We start from the raw sequence: 7433 nt of genomic DNA, 5'->3' as shown, positions 1-7433 counted from the left end.
CATATTGGATCCGTCATTTTGAATTTTTCTAACCTTGCCGATTTCGAGACCTTTCCAAAACACTACAAGAAAGTTTATTTTCGTTGAGTATTTTCCGAGTTGTGAGGCTTGAAAGCTGTAATGTACTGTAACTTTCAAGCTTCACAACTCGAAAAATACTTAACGAAAATACATTTGTTTATAGTGTTTTGGAAAGGTCTCGAGATAAGCTACAAGAATATGCAATAAAAAGTAGGCAGTTCCATTTAAAAAAGTTAATGTGATTTCGATCTGACCTTGGCGACGCCATCCAAGGTCAAACTGATAAGATCAGTAAATAGATCTTTTGAAACCCTACAACTTTTATCTGAAACATTTTTTTCTAAAATACTTAGTTTTCGAGATATTTCACCGGTCCGGAACTTTTTGAACACCCTGTATATAATAATGTAAAATTATGTATAATTTTATATAATTTTACATAATTATGTATGAAATCTTTTTTATTTGGAGATGGAATATATCCAGACGTATATATTTATATATATTTTTTAATATTAAAAGTACGTGCGTAGAAAATGAAAGTTATTTTACATGCATTTTACAAAAATTTAATATTCATCTGACATATACCCTACATACCTGACACTGCATCATATTTTTGCTTCATATAAAAAATTGTGAGTGCATATATAGAAAATTAAAGTTATTTTGCACGCAGGAGACATTAGTGAATATTACGAGGCCATTAGATTACGATTTGAAGGACTACATACAAAAAATAGTGAAAAATACGATTTGGTTGCATACGTGCGGACGTGTATCTGGGATTCGATTCCTGACGGCGTGCGAGTGAGATGTGCATGCGAAGAGCCTCATAAGGCTGAGTTCCCACTTAGCGCGTCACGCGTAGTCCATCGCGGACCAATAAAATCGTCCTATTTTACTGCCTAACTTTACGACGAATAAAATGGGACGATTTCATTGGTCCGCCAAGAACGACGCGACGCGTGACGCGCTAAGTGGGAACGCACCCTAATTATACATAATTATGTATGGACAAATTTTATATACGATTATGTATGAAAAATGTTTCAGGATTTGATATACTACAACAATATTAGTGTAATATTATAGTGCAATATTACAAAGTAATATTTCGATAATATTATTGTAATATTACATTATAACATGTTATATTCATTGTAACCCCGATGAAAAATTTTTCATGCAAAATTATGTATGAAATTTGTCCATACATAATTATGTATAATTATATATAATCATATAAAATTATATATAATTTTACACAATTATGTATAACAATATATATATATAATTACATATAAATCTATGCGTAATTATGTAAAATTATATATAAATTTATATATATTATTATACATAATTATGTATAATTACATATATAAGTAGAATGTATGAAAATGAATGGACAAATTTGATACATAATAATATATAATTATGTATAATTGTATATAATTTTATATAATTTTATATAATTATATATGAAAAATTTTTCATTAGGACATTGCAATATTACTACAATACTACGTAATATAATATACATGAGATATAGATTCTCCTCATTGTTATAATTATAATATGTACTATAAGTTATAAGACAGCATCCCGGGAAAAAAAGTTCAGATAAAAGCCAGAAATTCATTTTGTCAAGATCTGATCAGACATAATCAGATGTAACGTTATATATGATTAAGATCTATCCATATATAATAATATATAACCATATATAAAATTCTATATGGTATAATATATAATATAATATATAATATAATATATAATATAATGTATAATATAATATATATAATATAATATATATATATATATATATATATATATATATATATATATATATATATGTTCGAGATTCGAACAAATTCGACGGTTAACCTCACGTCAGCGGGGACCGGTGACCGCTGCGGCAAGCATTCATTTGAAACCAACATAATTCGATGCTCTAATTCGGCACACAAGCGACTCACTTTGTCCTTTCGATGTTGATCGCACGTTCGTATCACGTGCGATCCCAGCATCGCGATGCCAGCGAGCCGTCAGCCGGCGTAAGGATCCGAGCGATCGTCATAGCAACGGATCGCATAAACAAGGATTCCGCGAATCGGCGGGCGGCTCGCGCCGCGAAAAGCTCTTGTCATTCGACTAATGCCTAAATAAGGTAATGTAGACTCGCTCTCGTGGCAAAAACCGTTTTTCGCCTTGCTTCGCTGGTCCAATCCACTCGCATCGTAGCCTTTTCAAAAATCGGTATAAATGCGACCGCTCAAAGCGGCTCTTCACTTCGACTGTACAATTCTTCCGAACGCTAATCAGTGCGAATCAACTTAGTTTTTTTTACACAAATCGGTCAGTTAAATCGCGGCGGGTTCTCTCGAGCTCACATCCCACTGGGGATATCACAGCTCGCAATCGGAATCCGTGAGATTCCTTCTCCTGGATCGCGTCTCCACGAGCTGTCGCTCTTTCATTATCGTTACGCGTTCCAGGCTCTAGTGACTCGCTTGCCGACCAAAAACTGTCTTGCATCGCTCGCGACTGGGCAAAACCGAGTGGATTGTGGACCGAGAGTCGTTCACGTGAAGCTAAAATATCTGTCTATTGCGCTCTCCGAACGCTCGCGCTACGTTCGGACTCGAACTTTAATCTTTTGTTAAGTGTGAATCGTCCTGTAGAGTAAGCCGTCGGTCTCAGCCGCGCGCGTAAACGAGCTCAGGGCCGCGCAGTCAAGATTTCCGTCGATTGAGGATCGAATCGATCCTCGGCAAGATTTCCGCCGCGCTACATTCGGCCCTCGGCACACGAGCTCGCAGAAGATTTCCGAATTTCGCTTAACGTGAGACCGGGCGAACTGTGAACCGACGGCTTTTCAAGTTAATAAATAACAATCAAAAAAACTTAGTGACTCATACGACTTGATCTCCATCTAACCTCGTGGCTACTCATTTCCTCCGCACTCCTCCTTTGCCTTGCGCAAGGCACAACCGGCGCTTTACTTCGGTCCTCGACTGACCTAAGTCGAATCCGAAACAGTAGGTACCTTCCTAACCTACAAATTCTATGTTTTTGTATATACGATGTCCAAAAATTACATCCATTTTATGCAGTTTTTTTGTTAATAACTTTTTAACAAACAACGAGCGACGGGTAAAACTTCTTGAATGTCACTCAGAAGAGTGTCCTTGATAATATATATCAAGGTCAAGGTCATTGGAGGTAAATCCGCTATACTGCATAATTACCCATTTTATTTATTGGAGGATAAATTTTATTATTGTTTCTTATTGTATTATTTTAACTTAAAATTTTACATTTCACGTATTTCTGCGCAATATTCTTTTATGTAGTATTTATTTTACTTTTAATAACTTCCAAAATGTCCTCTCCAAAAGATAGATGCTACAATACTTTTCGTCGTCCTGGTGAAAAGGTTCATGTTGGTAAGGATTTGCGAAATGTACCTTTAAAACTACGAAACGAATATTCTGAAAACGCTAAGATATACAGTAATTGCAGAAAAAATTATATACAATAAGAAACAGCAAAACAAATTCTACAGATTATGGCAATTATAGTAGTAGCAATTCTAATGATGAATCGACTATCGCTATGGATCATGATATCAGTCCTAGAGAAGCGGAACTATTGAAAGGAACTATTGAATACAATAAAACAATTATTCAATTCTCTTTGTAAATATGACTCTGATCGTATAAAATTATTGACATTAGCTTCTTTATCATGAAGTGAACTGAAAATAGCTAAGAAATTTGGTTGTTCTAGATATACTGCACAAGTTGCTAAGAATGTGCGTGCAAATGAAGGTATTTGGCCATCTCCTTCAGCAAAACCTGGAAAACGATTATCTCTCAATATTATCCAAAATGTTCAAAACTTTTACGAATCAAATGAAAATAGTCGAATAATGGCTGGAAGAAAAGAAATCTGTTACTACTCTAACAGATAAAGAAAAAATTAAAACGACGGAAAACAAAAAAGGTTACTTCTTTTTTATTTAAAGGAATTACATCAACACTTCAAGATGAATTATCCTGCCTATCCTATTAGTTTTTCAAAATTTTGCGAATTACGGCCGCCTCACTGTGTACTTGTAGGTACAAGTGGTACACATTGTACTTGTGTTTGTATCATTTATCAAACTTGCAAGTTAATGCTCGATGCTATTAATATTTCTAAAATTACGAAGGAAATGGATAATCCATTAAATGATTATAATAATTGTTTGAAAGCTTTGATGTGTGATAATCCTACTATTTCATGTCATTTAAACGAATGTTCTAATTGTCCAGATGATGACAAGCTTATACAGACTATTCAATGCGCTCTTGAAAAAATAAACATTACTCAAATTGTCTTTAGTACTTGGCAAACTACTGACAGAGCTACTTTAATTATAAACAAACTTCCTAACTAGGAATTTTTAAAACAACTTTCTTGTAAATTATTGGGAATACAAATTATTGATGAGAAATGGATATTCTACGATAACCCCAAGAAGAAAAAATACTAGGCTATGCCCGGTCAATCGTTGCCATCGACCTCAACATCAACACCAAAGCCGAATATTCATGGTTCGAAGGTCATGATATGTATCTGGTGGGACCAAAAGGGTGTTGTATACTATGAGCTGCTACAACCTGATGATTCCATTACGGGCCATCGGTATAGGCTATAATTGATTCGTTTGAGCCGTGCATTACGAGAAAAACGGCCGCGCAAAAACATGACAAAGTTATTCTTCTGCATGATAACGCTCGGCCTCATGTGGCAAAAGTCGTAAAAAATTATTTGGAAACGCTCAAGTGGGATATTTTACCGCACCCGCCGTATTCGCCGGACATTGCTCCTTCTGATTACTGGTTGTTCCGACGGATGCAGCACGATTTGGCAGGTCACCGGTTCATGTCTTTCGCAGAAATCGAAAATTGGCTCCTAACTTGGATCGCCTCAAAAGATGAGACATTTTTTCGAAATGGAATTCGAAAATTGCCTGAAAGGTGGGAAAAAGTAGTAACCAGCGATGGATAATACTTTTATTAATCTGTTCATTCATTTTGTTCTGAAATAAATGCATTTTTGACTACAAAAAAACGGACCGAACTAATTTGTATTCCCAATACAATAAATAAAGGCTCATAATTTTATATGCAAAAAGCAGTCAGAATACTTCATGGATAAAAAAGATAAACTCTGTGAAAGCGACGTGCTACAGCGACGTGCGACGTAGTACAACTTGATTTCGCAGAAAATTTCGCGTTTGTTGTGCAGGTAGCAGCTCAAGCCTTCCATTTTAATAATAATCAGTGCACTATCATTTCAGTAGTATATTTTTATAACTCTAATGAGAAATTGCTGCATGGTAGTATAGTAATATTATCAAATTTATCACACGACACAGTTGCTGGACATATCTCCCAAAAGTTGATTATAAATTAATTAAGAAATAAATGTATAGTTAAAAAAATTATCTATTATACTAACGATGCCAAGTAGCATTTCAAAAATCGATTACAAATGTGTAATGTGCTACATCATAATAATGATTTTGGGGTACCAGCAGAGTGGCATTTCCATGCAACTGCGCATGGAAAAGGAGGTTGTGATGGAATAGGTGCATCTTTTAAACGGGAAGCAGTACGAGATAGTCTCCAAGCTCCAACAACATATCCTATCTTAACTTCTGAAAATTTATTTGCTTAGGCAAAGAAGAAGTTTTTAAATATGCAGATTCTATATTTTAGCGACAAAGGAACTGGCCCACAAGACCTCTAACTGGAGAGGTATAACCGGACGGGGGGGCCCACGTCCGGTCATGGAGGATTGGTGGTGCGGGCCGAGGGGGAACTATCTTCCCCCCAGCCCGGGAAAGAGGGCGGGGTTTAGTTATACCTCGCTCTGCGGCTGAGGGCGTCCCGGAAGTAATGCACAAGCGGTTCGCGGGGCGCCCTCTTGATGGTCGCAAGGGGCTCGGCAGAGTTTTTAGTGGATAGCCCCCCCCACCGGCGGTTAGTTCCGGGGGGGGGGAGAGTCCCACACTACCCCTGGAAAAGTCCCGTATTTCCCGGGGATGTGCATAATGCATTTCCTCTGCCTAAACAAAAAAGAAGATGTTTAAACGCAGAAAGCTTTTTTATAATAAATCATTAAAACATGATTTTAACAAATATTATTGTTATACGTACGGAATAAGATAGCTGGTTAATATTATATACATGCAAAATCGTCGTTCGATATCTCTCGGTTTCAATTCGTATTGGAGCCAATTTTCTTGCTTTTTAATGTATCCCGCGGCTTTGAGTCGTTTCGAAATAGCTTGTTGAGTAAATTCCAATGTTCTTGCGAGCTCTTTTTGCGTTTGACACGAATCTTGATCGAGTAATGTTTCTAATTCTTCATCTTCAAACTTTTTCGGTTGACCCGAACGCTCTTTGTCTTCAACACTAAAATCACCACTTTGAAATCGTCGAAACCATTCTCTGCAAGATTTATCCGACGGTGCAGATTCACCATAAACTTCCACAAGCATTCGATGCGCTTCAGCTGCACTTTTCTTCCAATTGAAAATCAAAACTTCCCGCAAATGGTGCTTATTTGGAACGAAACTTGACATTTTCGACGCAGTAAAAATTAAACTTGTTGTGCAGAACTCAAAGGCTTGTAAACAATATTTGGTTGACAGATGTTGACACTTCACGATACAGCAAAAATCAGCTGTCGCCGTCAACCATTTATAGCACCTAGAGCCATCTTTTGAAAACGGACCGAACTAAGTTGTACACCAAATAGCATAGGAATCTCTTATTAATAAGAGAAAAAGAATTAAAAACAATATTATTTTTACATTTAGAAGTGAAAAAAAATTAAATATTTATCTGCAAAACATAATATTCGTTTTTTGACTTCACATTTGGACTCAGCGGGCAAAGTTACATTGAAAATGACTTTTATCATTCATGTATAAGAAATTGTAGAGATTTGAAGAAAGAAATAATAAAGAAAAACTTGCCCTTTCCTATTTGACCGACGAAATTAAAGCCATTACTTCAAATTTTTTTAAATCGCCAAATGGCATTGAAAACTAGATGCTTTAAGCTAAATTTTGGTATATCGCAAATTTCATTTAGTGCAATACAATTTTAGGCAGGGGGTGGCCGTTATGACGTGGAATGACCCATATATATATATATATATATATATATATATACAGGGTGTTCGGAAAGTACCGGGACGCCCGAATATCAGGAAAAATATAAGTTTTACAAAAAAATGTTTCAGACAAAAGTTGTGGCGTTTAAAAAGATGTATTTACTGATCACATCAGTTTGACCTTGGGTTGCGTAGCGAAGGTCAGGTCAAGGTCACATTAATTTTTTTAAATGGAA

Source organism: Odontomachus brunneus, unplaced genomic scaffold (genome assembly GCF_010583005.1).
Source record: "Odontomachus brunneus isolate Ranch 3 - 2012 unplaced genomic scaffold, Obru_v1 Obru_scaffold_202, whole genome shotgun sequence".
Classification (NCBI taxonomy): Eukaryota; Metazoa; Arthropoda; class Insecta; order Hymenoptera; family Formicidae; genus Odontomachus; species Odontomachus brunneus.
This window is presented reverse-complemented; position numbering follows the sequence as displayed.